Source organism: Equus asinus, chromosome 3 (assembly GCF_041296235.1).
Source record: "Equus asinus isolate D_3611 breed Donkey chromosome 3, EquAss-T2T_v2, whole genome shotgun sequence".
NCBI classification, from domain to species: Eukaryota; Metazoa; Chordata; class Mammalia; order Perissodactyla; family Equidae; genus Equus; species Equus asinus.
This window is the reverse complement of record NC_091792.1, coordinates 106,713,363-106,729,081: the sequence shown is the minus strand read 5'-3', so window position 1 is coordinate 106,729,081 and position 15,719 is coordinate 106,713,363. Positions and strand designations below refer to the sequence as shown.

The 15,719-nt window shown below is 37.4% G+C and overlaps 1 protein-coding gene across 6 annotated transcripts in view; it reads left to right on the top strand.

The window, feature by feature from the left end:
- The window catches only part of LOC139044855 (mucin-22-like), a 59,854-nt gene that overhangs the window by 22,186 nt on the left and 21,949 nt on the right, over positions 1-15,719 (top strand). The gene's annotated exons all lie outside the window — the stretch shown is intronic.

Sequence of the window (15,719 nt, the reverse complement as noted above, 5' to 3'; positions counted from 1 at the left end):
CACATATTTGTGACTTTCCCAGCTTCTTTCTTGTATTTGATTTCTAGTTTCATAGCATTGTGGTCAGAAAAGACGTTTGATATGATTTCTTCTTAAATACATTGAGGCTCACCTTGTTGCCCAACATATAGTCTATCTTTGAGAATGCTTCATGTGCACTTGAGAAGAATGCGTATTCTGCTGTTTTTGATGGAATGCTCTCTATATATCTAAAAGTCCATCTGATCAAGTGTTTCATTTAAACCCACTATTTCTCCCTTTACATCTGTTAATAGTTGCTTTATATACTTTGGTGCTCCTGTGTTAGATGCATATATATATTTTAAAGTGTTATGTCCTCTTAGTAGGACATATATTTTTATTATTATGTATTTTTTATCATTATACACTGCTTGTCTTTGTCTCTCATTGTCTTTTTTATCTTGAAGTCTGCTTTGTCTGATATAAGTATGGCAATGCCTGCTTTCTTTTGTCTGCCACTTGCCTGGAGTATCGTCTTCCATCCCCTCACTCTGAGCCTACGTTTGTCTTTAGAGCTGAGATGTGCTTCCTGGAGGCAGCATGTTGTTGGGTCTTGTTTTCTAATCCATCCAGGTACTCTCTGTCTTTTGAATAGAGAATTCAATCCATTTACATTTAAAGTTATTATTGATATAAGAGGGCTTAATATTGCCATTTTATCTCTTGTTTTCCAGTTGTTTTATATTTCCATTCTTTCTCTTCCTTTGCATTTCTTACTGCCATTTCATTTTGGTGGATTTCTGAGGTTTTCTCAGTTTTCTATTTTTTATGTATAAAGGTTCTGCTCTGATTTTTTATTTAGTGGTTACCGTGAGATTTGTACAAACAATCTTGTAGATGAGATAGTCCATTTTATGATAGTCTTTTATGTCCATTAGCCTAAGCAGGTTCCATTGATTTCCTCTTCCCCTTCTGAGTTATTGTTGTCACAAATTATTGTTTTCTGTTGTGAGTTTGTGACTAAGTTGAAATGTTTATAGTTATTTTTGATGCTTTCCTTCCCTTTATCTTTTAAGTTATAATTAAGTATCTGCTACCCTGTTTTGAAAGAGAGCTACAGTTTTCTTATTTGTCTATTTATCTCCTAGCTCAAATCTGGTAGAACTTGGCTTTTTTTTCAGGGATGAGGGCATCCTTAATCATTTCTGATAGGGGAGGTCTAGAGGTTATGAACTCTCTCAGCTTTTGTTTATCTGGGAAAGCTTTTATTTCTCCATCATATCTGAAGGATAGTTTTCCTGGATAGATATTCTTGGCTGAAAGGTTTTGTCCTTCAGTATTTTGAATATATCATTCTATTCTCTCCCAGCCAATAAGGCTTCTGCTGAGAAATCTGCTGAAAGCCTGATAGGAACTCCTTTGTAGGTTATTTTCTTCTGCCTCGATGCCCTTAGTATTTTTTCTTTGTCACAGACTTTTGCCAGTTTTACTATTATATGCCTTGGAGAAGATCTTTTAGCATTGATATAATTAGGAGTTCTATTGACTTCATGTATTTGTAAGCCAGTTCCTTCCCCAAGTTTGGGAAGTTCTCAGCTACTATTTCTTTGGAGAAGTTCTCTGCTCCTTTTTCCCTCTCTTCTCCCTCTGGAATACCCATAATCCTTATGCTGCTTTTCCTAATTAAGTCAGATATTTCTCAAAGAGTTCCTTTGTTTTTTTAATCTATTGTTTATTTATTTATTTATTTATTTTTTGAGGAAGATTAGCTCTGAGCTAACATCTACCGCCAATCCTCCTCTTTTTTTCCTGAGGAAGACTGGCCTTGAGCTAACATCTGTGCCTATCTTCCTCTACTTTATATGTGAGACACCTGCTACAGTGTGGCTTGATAAGCAGAGGGTAGGTCCACCCTTAGGACCCAAACCAGCGAACCCCAGGTCACCAAAGCAGAGAGTGCAAACTTAACACTGCATCACTGGGCCAGCTTCCTTCATTTTTTTAAATTCTTAGTTCCCCTCCACCTCCACCTGAAGCATTTCTATATTCCTATCCTCTAACTCACTAATTCTTTCCTCCATAATATCAGCTTATTGTTTAAGGATTCTAGCTTATTTTTTATCTCATTAATTGATCTTCATATCCAGAATTTCTGCTTGGTTTTTTTATAGTTTCAATCTCTTTGGTGAACTATTCCTTCTTCTCATTAATTTTATTCCTAAGCTCATTGAACTGTCTTTCTGAGTTTTCTTGTAACTCATTGAGTTTCTTTATGACAGCTATTTTGAATTCTCTGTCATTAAGATTGTAAATTTCTGTAACTTCTGGATTGGTTTCTGGAGATTTGTCATTCTCCTCTTGCTATGAATTGTTGCTATAGTTTCTCATGGTGTTTGATGAGCTAATCTTTTGCTGGGGCATTTGTGGTAGTACCAGGGAACAAATTCCACCTGCAACCACTGAGGGGAAGCAGGGGCTGTGTTTCTGATCCCATGCCATCTGTTGGAAATGGTGCAGGTACAGCAGTCCCACTAGCCTGAAAAGTATTTGCACATGGGCTCAGGGCTTCCCTTCATGCTGATCTGCATTCCCACTTGTGGGGCCACAGTGATACTATGGGTGTTTGTGACGGCTGGGAAAGCTTCTTGATGCATGTATCTGCTGCCCCTTCTTCTGATGTCATGTTGGCTACTGTGCTTGGTCAGTGTGGCTTCTTTGCAAGGTCCAAGCCTGGGTTACTCATTGGCACTGCAGCAGCAGTGTGGCCTCGCCCATCAACCAGGAAAGTGTTTGCTCATGGGCCCCGGGCTGCCGCCAGCCCTTCCCACAGTGGCACTGAGGTGCACTCCTACTTTCAGGGCAGCAGCAGCACTATGGGTGCTTGCACCAGCCAGGAAGACAATCAAGTGCACACACAGGGCTGCCAGGGAAGGGAAGGTTGCACTCATCTATCTCTACCAATTCCTGGGGGGCCAGTCCATCCACCTTCAGATGTATCGCTGCATGAGTCTCGCAGGTGTCCTGTTGCACTGTGTGGGTATGCTTCAGTGGTCAATGAATGTCCATTTAGTTGTAGTTCAAAGGGGGGAAGAGATAAAGGGAACAGTTCATGCTCCCATGCTGCTGTATGATCTTTTTAATATATTGTTTTATTCATTTGCTAGTAATTTGTTGAGGATTTTTGCATCTATGTCCATCAGTGATGTTGGCCTCTAATTTTCTTTCTGGTTCATGTTGGCCTTGTAGAATGAGATAGAAAGTGTCTCCTTCTCTTCAATTCTTTGGGACAGGAGAAGGATAGGTATTGTCTTCTTTGAATGTTTGGTAGAATTCGCTGGGGTAGCTGTCTGCTCCTGGATTTTTGTTTTGGGGGAGGCTTTTGATTATTATTTTGGTCTCCTTACTAGTGATTTGTCTATTTAGATTTTATATTTCTTCTTGATTCAGTTTTGGAAGGTTGTATGAGTCTAAGAATTTATTCATTTCTTTCAGAATATCCAATGTATTGGCATATAGCTTTTAGTAGTATTCTCTTATAATCCTTTGCAGTTCTGTGGTGTCTTGTAATTTCTCCTCTTTCATTTCTGATTTTATTTATTTGAGCCTTCTCTCTTTTTCTTTTGGTGAGTCTAGCTAAAGAAAAGATATTCGGTGCTCAGGAATTGGAAGAATTAACATAGTTAAAATATCCATACTCCTAAGAAAACTACAGATTCAATGCAATCTCTATTAGTCCCATTGATATTTTTTATGGAAATAGAAAAAAGAAACCTAAAATTTATATGAAACAACAAAAGACCTCATGGAATCCTGAGAAAAAAGAGCAAAGCTGGAGACATCACACTCCCTTATTTTAAAATATACTGCAAAGCTATAGTAATCAAAACAGCATGGTACTGGTACAAAAACGGACACACAGATCAATGGAACAGAATTGAAAGCCCAGAAATAAATCCACACATCTATGGACAGCTAATTTTCCACAAGGGAGCCAAGAACATACAATGGAGGAAGGAAAGTCTCTTCAATAAATGGTCTTGGGTAAACCAGACAGCCACATGCAAAAGAATGAAAGCAGACCATTATCTTACACCATATGCAAAAATTAACTCAAAATGGATTAAAGACTTGAATGTAAGACCTGAAGCCATATAACTTTTGAAGAAAACATAAGCAGTACACTCTTCAACATCAGTCTTAGCAATATCTTTTTGAATACCATGTCTGACCAGGCAAGGGAAACAAAAGAAAAAATAAACAAATGAGACTACATCAAACTAAAAAGCTTCTGCACAGCAAAGGAAACCATCAACAAAATAAAAATATTAACAATTGGGATAGGATATTTGTAGATAATATACCCAATAAGGAGTTAACATCCAAAATATATAAAGAACATACAACTCAACAACAAAAAAACAAACTACCCAATTAAAAAATGGGCAAAGGATCTGAACAGACATTTTTCCAAGGAAGATATACAGATGGCCAACAGGCACATGAAAAGAGGTTCAAGATCACTAATTATTATGTACATGTAAATCAAAACTACAATGAGAGGGCCAGCCACAGTGGCCTCGTGGTTGAAGTTTGGCACACTCCACTTCAGCAACCCAGGTTCGGTTCCCAGGCGTGGACCTACACCACTCTGTTAGTGGCTATGCTGTCCAGGCAGCCCACATACTAAAAAATAAAGGAAGATTGGCACAGGTGTTAGCTCAGGGCAAATCTTGCTCAACAAAGTAAAAAAAAAGAAAAACTACAATGAGATATCACCTCATGCCCATCAGAATGGCTATAATTAACAAGATCAGAAATAACAAGTGTTGAAGAAGATGTGGAAGAGAGGGAACCCTCACACACTGCTGGTGAGAATGTAAACTTGTCCGGACATGATGGAAAACAGTATGGAGATTCTTCAAAAAATTAAGAATAGAACTACCATATGATCCAGCTATTCCATATCTGGGTATTTATTGAAAGAACATAAAAACATGAATGCAAAAAGATATTTGCACCCGTATGTTCATTGAAGCATTATTCACAGTAGCCAAGACTTGGAAACAACCTAAGTGTCCATCAATGGATGAATAGATAAAGAAGATGTGGTATGTATACACAATGGAATACTACTCAGCCATAAAAAAGCTAAAATCTTGCCATTTGTCACAACTTGGATGGACCTTGAGGGTATTACACTAAACAAAACAAATCAGATAGAGAAAGTCAAATACCATGAGTTGACTCATAAGTGGAAGATAAAAATGACAATAACAACAAACAACCATAGATACACAGATTAGATAGGTGGTCACCAGAGCAGTAGGGGGAGGGAGGAGGGCATAAGAGGTAATAGAGCACACACAAACAGTGATGAATGGAAATTAGTCTTTGGGTGGTAAACAAGATGTAATTTGCACATAAATTGAAATACAATGATGTACATCCAAAATTTATATGATGTTATAAACCAATGTCACCTCACAAAAAAAATTTAAGAGGCCAGCCATGTGGTGTAGTGGTTAGGTTTAGTGCATTCCACTTCAGCGGCCTGGTTTTATGGGTTCAGATCCCAGCTGTGGACCTATACGACTTGTCAGTCACACAGTGGCAGTGACTCACATGTAAAGTAGAAGAAGACTGGCACAGATGTTAGCTCAGGGCTAATCTCCTTTAGCAAAAAATAAAGAAAATAAAAAGCACCAAAAGAAAAAAATTTTAAAACTACATATGTGATGAAGTATGAAAACAAAAATGGAGGTAATGAGGGGAGACAGAAGAACAAAAACAAAATAAATAAAAAGAGAGGGAAAAAGGAGGAGTAAAAGTGAAGGAAAATTAATGGCACTCCCTTTGTAGAAAAAAGAAATGTTCCTCAAAATATATTTTGAGAAACAACAAGAAATGCTGAACATTTGAAAACATAAAACAGTGGGCCAAGGGCAGGTGAGAGGGGAGGGATAATGGAGGGAACAGGAAGAATCTATGAATACGTACAACTTCCTTAGATCACTTTGAAAGGCTTTCAAAGAGTAGATTACAAAGATTATAATAAAGGTAAGTTTAAGTAGATCAGATATTAAAGCTGATTCAATAAATCTTTATTGAGCGCTCCCATGCAGGATCTGGATATTGAGCAGGGAACCAGAGAGATTACACCCACCTCCATACAGCTTTCAGTCTAGTCTCCTTCTTAACATCACACATGTTTTCTTTAAAATCTGTGAACATTATTTTTAAGAATTTCATTGTTATATAAATATCTTATTACATAGCGAGAGTAACCTTAGGGAAAGAAGGTGCTATATACTACATATATGGGTCCAACTATAAAAGGGCCAAGAATGTTAGGATGAAAAGACTGGAACTGATAATTCCACTGTAGAGAAAGGACCTTATAATTTATGTAGGGAATTTAATAATGAAAATAGAGGATCTTAAGAAAGAATATGTCATAAATAACGAGAAAAATCAATGGGAATGGGGAATGACTTGGCAGCAACCTCTATATGGAGGGATAGCGGTCTTAACACAATTTGTAATAGTGAATATTCAGCCTTTCTTTTTTTCTGCAAATAGTTATTAATCACTTAGCATATATTTGCTAAGAAGTATGGAATATAGAAAAGTTAAGATGTTTATGAAAATCATTGAGGGGAATGGATTGACAGATTAATATTATGAACTAAAAGTAAGGATGAAGAAAAAGAAGAGTTACAATTCACTATAAGACTGCAAACTAGGTGGAAAATGTAGATCTTGATATCCAGACTAGTGTAAGGGACATGACGAAGAAGGCAGTTTGCTGTTTGGACCATCTCACCTTCCATTTCAGTTCAAGTTCATTTAGTGTTTAATTAAGTGACTAGCAATACAACTAAGCTGAGTTTCAATCAATGCCTAATTATTCAAAGAAAACATATCTCTTCAAGGAAACTCTGTAAGGTGAGAGAATTCAACTCTAGACAGAAAGAGAGAGGAAAATATGGACCAGAAAAGGGACCATTAATAAAGACAAGCCCTTGGGACAAAGAAACTAGAATAGATAATGGTACAAAGATATTTAGAACTTCAAGAAGTTGATGGAACTCTCTCCTAACAGCGTTGGCCAGCTGAGTGAAATGTGAGCGCATTTCCATGGTACATGCTACATTTTCTATCCAACATAAAGACTAACATATATTGGGATCAATTTCAGCCAAAAAAGATCTAGACAGCATGGAAATAAATACATATAAAAGAACAATCTAACCAAAAAAAGACTTTACGTAAAAACTGGCCAACCACATTCCAGGCCAAAGTCTCCAGCACAAGAGAGTAGCTACCAACATGCAAATCATGGGAAGTCAATAGTTCACAAAAGTGCTAACACCGTCAAATATTATCCACACAGAACTGACACACTATTACTAAAGAAAAGTAAATCTCAACCCAGTACCAAGACTCAACAAAACCCAAATCAACCTAACCTTCCTTCAACTTCAACTAGTAAACAGAATGGGCAGCTCTGAAACAAATCAACACCACAGAAACAGTCAAAACTCAGTACAAATACAAACCTGGAGAAAAGATCCAGGCAAACAAAAATCTCTCTTCCACAGCAAACTAACCAAAGGAAATATTGTATAAACAAAACTAAAATAAAACAAGCTGGCCACTCAAAAACTCAGGCAAAAACCTATAAACTAAAAATAATTAAGCACACAAAACAGCCATCTCAGAAACAGAGATCTGCTCGAAAAAATCCTGGCAAACCAAAATCTCACCTACACTGTCTTTCACATAAAAACGCTGGTAAACCAAAAAAATTTCCACAGAAACCTGGCTCACACCAAAATCATGCAAATCCATTTAAGAAAAACAAAACTCATCCTCTAAGACATAACCCAAATTTTTCTTGTAAGCCTAAGCCCAGCGGACATCCACCTTTTCCAATTTCATGGCAGCCTGTATCCCCACAGCCACCGGTACTCATCACCATATTTCCCATTCAGAAACTTGAAACCACTACCCCTAAGCCAACAGCACCCACTTCCACAACTATTGTGACATCTGTTAGTACTAAATCCTAAATCCTCTGCAAAGACTACACCTGGAGCCAAACCCACTCTATCTGACGTTCCTACCACAGAAGGGATTCCTACCAGCTCACCCGCTGAAACCACATCGGCCTCGGAGAAAACACCTAAAATGGAGCATTCAATAATTTAACCCCATCAGCTTCCACACCTGCTTCCACCGAGTATTTTGCCTCTATCTTCACACCATCTTCCTCAGGAATCAAACCTGTGGAAAGGGGCACAACCACAGCTAAGACCCAAGCTCCATTTGCTGCAACTACAGCAGGAGCCACGTTTATTTCTTCATCCACTACTTTGGCCTCCAAACCTACCCTATTGTCTCAATCTGTTGGCACAATACCTGTTATTACAATTCAGGTTACAAGCGTGACAACTGCTGAAAAATCTGTTTCTCCCACCATCATTCCAAGAACCACATTTACTACCACTACTGCTGCTGCTGCTGCTGTCAAGACAACATCGGTCACTACTTCTTCTCCTACCACCTTCAGAGTAACCGCTGCTACCCCACTCCCTACAACTATCACCCTGTCCCTACTACCCCATACTCTGCTTCTGCTCTGTCTGCTATTACCAGCGCTGCATTTGCAGCCACTATCCAACTCAACTCAACCTCTCCATCTAATACTGCAATGGTCACCACTGCCAACACTGCAAATGATGATGCCTCGTTTTTTATAACCGCTGGTAATCTTGAACCTGAAACAAACATGTTTTCAACACCTGTTCCTACTGCCTTATAATAAGCCCTGTTATAGTTACATCAGTTGTCAGTACCGTACCATCCACTGGTACTTATTCCACAGGTATAAGTACAAGAAATAATACCAAGGACATTTCTGTTCCCTTTGCCACAACCAAAGCTGTCGTTCCTATGACTGCTTTCTCTACCAAATCTGCTGCCATCCATACCACACCTGCAGCCTCAACTACTGCCATCACCACTTCATCTCCCCCACCACACCAGCCAGCATTGCATCAACAATCACCACTCCATCTGACACCACTTTCGCCCTCAGCACATCCGCCAGCACGTCTGCCTCCTCCACACTTCATGCTGCCTTCCTTGAAACCACAACGCCACCAACTGGTGCTGCAGCCAGTGTATTTAACACAATTGATGACATATGACAATTACTCCAAGCACATTTTATGACACTACTACACTTGATTATGAGACTACCACAGAAGATTATGGAAGCAACACAACTAATTATTATGAATACCCTTGATAATATTTCATCTACCAATTATTCAATGGGAATCACGTTATGAAAGTCTCTCCCACACCTAATAATGTCTCCTCCCCAGCATCACTTTATTTATATCTGCCTGCCACCATCATAATAATAGATCACAGTAATTCTGGAACCAATAATTGTCTTGTAGCCAACATTTCTATGATTTTAACTTTTTCTTTTCATTTCTAAAGTTTGAGTCAAAAAGAATTATGAGTATGCAGAAGTGCTATAGTACTAAAGAAGAAAATATCTCAATTAAATACATATTTATAACAACTGTTATTTCTAGTGAGTGTGAAATTATAGCAATTATTAAAATTTTCTTTTTAAGGATCTACACATAGTTAAAAGACAGACTAAAAAGATATATTAAAATATTTTTGATGGTTATCTTTGAAATAGTTAGATTATGTTATTTTTTCACTTTATTTTTTTCTACATTTCTATATTTTACAACCTTAATGAAGCTGTCTTTAATCTGAAATTAAATAAGCATCCCTTTCAAAAACTCGACTATGCTCTATTATTATAGTCATTACTCTATATGGTGAAGGCCATAGTCTACACAAACTCCATACTTCAAGAAACTTGAGATGGCTGAGAAGAGTAAAGATGTCTGGAAACCACTGTCGTTCTTTACAGTGGCTCAGAAACCTCAGATAACATGAGGTCATCCCAGAACTAGCCCCAGGGAGACATCCTCCTCTACTCTCCTATCATTTTTCCTCAAAATGTCTTCAGCCCCCAAGCCACCAAGCAAATACACTGAAAGTCCTCCAGACTAGGCCCAAACCACTTCTAACCAGAAAACACTTGGAAGTAGGGTCATTCTGAGAAACCCACTCACATAAATTCCAACCTAGTTTGAGTTTGTTCAGAAGAGGAAATTGGGTATTACTGATCAGTGAAAACGGCAGTGAATTGAAACACCAAATGATTGTGAAGAGCTTATAACATGAGAAGGGAAATCATACTTATTCAAACAATTAAAATGGAAGTAAATCTTTTTTATTATTGAAAATAGATGTGAAAATAGTAGATGTCAAGAAGCAAACAACACCCCTCCCAAACTTTCTTTCTCCTCATACAAATATACCAAATACCTTCTAGACTAAGCTAACCCACTTATAACTAAATATCTTTCAGAAACACGATTCCTATGTGAAGGTTAGCAAAACAAACCTGCTCTCAACTTAAATTATGGGTTTTTTTAAGGTGATATTTTTTTAACATTGGTCATGAATTATAATTCTACAAACATATAAAGTGAGAAATGAATTTTCTTTGTTGAAAACAAGTGGATTAAATGTCATAGAGAGCCATTCATCCCAGAGTTAGAGCTTCTTTAAAGGAGGCTAGACATTGACATTTAAACAGAAATACATAATCCAGAGTTTAACATCAACATAATTTGGACAGTTATCTGTTTTAAATACATAATTTTACAGAAATATGTAACTGGCAACAATTAAAGCTAATTATGGAAGTACTTAGGAATATGGTGTTTTTAATGACATTTCTTTTATATCCAAATTTTCTTAGTAAAAATTACGTTCTTTGAAGATAAGCCATAAGGTTTAGGGGAAAAAAATACCAATGCCTTTGATTAATGAATTAAATTAACCTTTCACTGAGAGATTATAAAATCTTTTGGGGCATACTTTCGGTGGTTTTGACTTCAGAGAAACCACAATTTGACAAGATACTAGATAAACAGCATAAGTCTTCACTGTAAGTTTGTCTAAGTAGCATAGTGGATGGCACTTCTCTTTAAAAACTTCCTAAAAATTCTCTTTGGGTATCTCTCACTCTCTTAAGTTTAACGTTCACTTATCAAACAAGCTATTAATGCTCAATAAACTCTTTCTCACTGCCTCAGTCTTATAGAAGTTCTAACTTGTAAGTTGAGAAAAAAGACTGAAGGGAGACAGGGTATAAACTAGAAGCCCAGATAGAAGACCACTACAATAATCCAAAGGAAGGTATATTGGTGGCTTGCACTAGAATGGCAGCAGTGGAAATAGCAAGAAGTTGTCACATTCTGTCTGGATATATTTTGAAAGAAGAGCTGACAGTTTGCAAATGGGCGTTGGATAAAAAAGAGGAATCAAGTTTCCCTCAAGTTTAACTCTGAGTTTTTTCACCTGAGCACTTAGAAAAATGACTTTGCTATTAACTAAGACAGAGAAAACTGCAGGAGGAAAAGTTGAAGTGTTCTTGTGGATTTTCAAGGAGGAGAGGTTGCTTAATAGCTCAGTTCAGATCTGTCAATGGTGAAATACCTACCAGATATCCAAGTGAAAACTTAATAAGCATTTGGATATACAAGTTTGGCATTAAAGAGAAAAGTCCAGGGCTCAAGGTGTTTGAATATAGCAGTGTGTGAATCCTAGTGAACAGATGATATCAACAAGGAAATGAACAAAATAGAAAGGGATAAACATTAAAAAGAGAAACAATTTAGAGATTGTGCTTGGTTATTCCAACATTTACAGGCTAGGTGGAGACAGAAGGAATAAAAACCAAGGGAGACTGGAAGAGCTAGTCTATGTGACAGGAGGAAAACACGACATGTAACGTGTTAGAAGCCAAAAGAACAAAGAATTCCACAAAAGAAAGAGGTAAATGATATGGAGAGATTGAATGACCATTGGATTTAGAATTATGAAGATCATTGATGACCTTACCATGGAAATTGATGGAGTGATGGGAGTGAAAGCCTGGTTGGAGTAGGTTCAAGAGAAAATGGGAACAGAAAAGAAGACAGCGATATGAGAGAAATACTAATATACATGTCAATAGGAAAAATACAGAAGAGAGAAAAATTATGATGATAGAGAGAGAAGAGAGAATGTCTGTTAAGTAGGAAAGAATGGATGGAGCCTAGTGCACAAAGGGAAGATCTGGCTATTGCCTTGAGCAAAGAGTTTGTCCACAGTAACAGGAGTGGATGTAACACAGATGCACAGGTGGGAGACCTAGGATATGACCATCGATATGGTCATGAGAGCTTACTGAAGCTCGTTTTGATTGCTTGAATGAAGAGTACAAAACTCCTAAATAAAAAAGAGAAAGTATGAAAGAGTCATCTAGAAAAGTAAAAGAGTGACTGCACTAGTGAACTAGAGTGTGACTGTTAGGCACCTTGAGTTTTATACTCCTGAATTGAAATTGAGTCCAGCCAGGAAGAGATATGAGAGCTGGGTCTAGAATAGTGGTGATGTTTTGTTTTTCATCTGGCTCCTGGCCCATGGATATGCTCACTTTGTAAAATTCCATCAAGCTATACATTTATGATGTGTATTGACACTTTCCTATATATATATTATACATAGAAAAAAGTTTACTCAATCCAGTCAAATGGTAAATTTTTTTATTGTATTTTACCACCAAAAAAAATTAGAAAAAATTAAATCCACTCATAATGATGGTGTGTTTTTCTCCAATGACACCCAGCTTCACAAGTACTCATATAAGCTAGGCAGACAGTTGAGTTTAACTGAAGCTGGAGTTTTGCCAAGTGAATAAGGCTAAGCAAAAAGGAAGCAAGGGAATTAAGGGTATATGCAAGGTGGTGATTTTAACTGTTCATGGAATATAACCTAGATAAAGAGGAAAGTGAAGGGATGGGGATGATAAAGGTAGGCCCTTGTGATCAGGATTGAAAGATTGCTTGTGTCAAGGTACTACAGAAAGTGAGGCAGAAAAACAGGAGGTGGGGATCAGAAGGTAGGATGGTTGCCTTTGCTAACGATTTTCCCCCATTTAGAAGACTTTGTCCTTATTACGCTCCCCATACAACTGATGGAAAAAAATCCCACACTGAAAAACCCAATTATAAAGTACCCTCTTCTATCAAGATTTTTCTTATCATTCTCCAAGCTACCCAAGAAATAAATTCTCCATCATCTATTTTCCAAAGAGTTTATGCATTTACCTCTATTACATCAGTTATCAAATGCGCTGGACCAACTTTCACTTCTGACCATGATGAAGAACAGGGACATGATTTAGTCTCCTGCCTAAAATAATCAAAAGAAAAAACAAAAAAGAATACACAAAATGTATAAAATAATGGTTTTCAAGACATTGGACATCAAGCAAAATAGGACAGGGATCCTCAGAGATGAGAAACAAATGAGGTGAGCCCTGTGATTTCTCTAGCTTGCTGGCATTGAGTTGCCAGGGTGCAGAGAGGGAGATCCCAAGGGGAACCTGGAGAACTCTGTGAGTTGAGGATAGGAAGCTGAAAGTCTGGAGAAAGCAAGGCAACTTGAGTGTCAGAGTATAAGAAAAGAGATTGCTGCATGGAGAGAAGACCCCAGAGTTCCCCTCACATATTCAATAGAGTAATGATTGACAGATGTGTGGGAAGATACTGTCAAAAACTGGGGAAAGAATCATATAAGAGGATTAAGAGAAACAGTGCCCAGTGCTGACACAGGGCCAGGAATAGTGAGTGCCTGTTTGCACCAGCCAGAGTGGAAGATGGCATAATTCATGGGACAACGGGTAGAGTATGCACAGCTCTCACATCTCCAGTGCGGCACAGAAGTTGGAGAGAATGCCAGTGGACCTAGAGGGTCCAGGCAGAAGGAGTAGAAAGAGGGACCTAGTGACTATTTGCATAACTAGGCGATTAAAAACCAGAGGAGATGATGAACATCTCAGTAAACACCCACATAAACAACTTAGAGGCTCAGAAGTCTTCCCCAACCTCTATCAGAAAAGCAGCATAATGCCTGAGAAAAAGTTCGGCAGACCCACAAGTTGACTTGTGTTAAGTTTGTGCCACTATTCTTGTAAAATTGAATTATTTTAATAATAATGATGATGATAATATTATAGCATGAATATTTGTGTCCCCCCCAAAAGGCCTATGTGGAAATCCTAACCCCAAGATGATAGTATTAGGAAGTAGGGCCTCTGGGAGCTGATTAGGTCATGAGAGCAAAGCCCTCATGGATGGGATTAGTGCTCTTACAAAAGAGGCCCCAAGAGATCCCTCGTCCCTTCCACCAGGTGAAGACACAGAGAGAAGACGGCCACCTATGAACCGGGAAGCGGGCCCTCACCAGACACTGAATCTGCAGCACCTTGATCCTGGACTTTCTAACCTCCAGAATCATAAGAAATAAATCTCTATTGTCACTCAGTCTATGGTTCTTTTGTTATGGGAGCCAGAATGGACTAAGAGAAACAAGACAGAACTATTATCTTGCTTGCAACCAAGGACGTAAAATGAAATTTATACTCAAAGCACATGTAAAACAGCTGAAATGTAATACTTAAAACACTTTCCGAAAGAATTATTTGAGGATAATCTCCATCTAAAAGAAAAATAAAAAGGAAGATGTAGCATTACCAGAAACATGAGTGACCAGAGGAAAGAGTTAAACATAAGTTAATTCTAAATGATTATTGATGTATAATATAGAAATAATTCATAACAATCTAGAAATAAATTCTTAATTTCCATCAAAATGTGAGTTGGTGTGAAAGGAAAGATCCAGTGAAGGCCTGAAAAGAAAACCTTATCTGTTCACATGGAAAATATAGCTAGTGACAAACTCCAGAATTTAATAGAAAATGTAAATATGTTCATTTTAAATGTAAGGTTAGTTACTTAACATCTACACATATAATGTATAAATTTTAAAACTCGAGGAAAAAGAAGAAACAAAGAGACCACAATCAATACAACAAAGGTAATGAAAGGTATAAAAAATTAAGGTAAATATAAAACATAAAAGATTAAGTGGAAGTCAAGCATAACTAATCACAATGAATAGAAACGTGCTCTACTTCTCTACTTAAAAATAGAAGTTTTCGCAGCTTTTAAGAAACTTAATAAAAATCTAATCCATTTATGTGCTTTTGCAAGATGCACATCTAAAACAAAGTGACACCAAAAGGTTGAAAATAAAGGATGAGAAAATTTTATATTAAGCTATAGCTAACAAATAAAAGGCAAGAATGACTAAAAGAATTTTGAGACCAGAGAGAGACAAGTACTTCATGATATGACTTATACGTGGAATCCAAACTACAAAAATAATAGAAACAGAGAGTAGAATGGTAGTTCCCAGGGGCTGGGGGCTGAGGGAACTGGGGAGATGTTGGTCAAAGATTACAAACTTCCAGTTATAAGATGAACAAGTTCTGGGGATCTAATGCACAGCATTGTGATTGTATTTAACAATATTGTATCATATATTTGCAAGTTGCTAAGGGAGTAAATCTTAAATGTTTTCACCGCAAAAATGAAATGGTAATCATGTGACTGGATGGAAATGTGAGCTAATGCTACAGTGGTAATTGCATTGCAATATATATGTGTATCAAAGCAACACACTGTATGCTGTAAACTTACACAGTGTTATATGTTGACTATATCTCAATAAAGCTGGAAAAAATAAATTGTATTTCTTGTAGA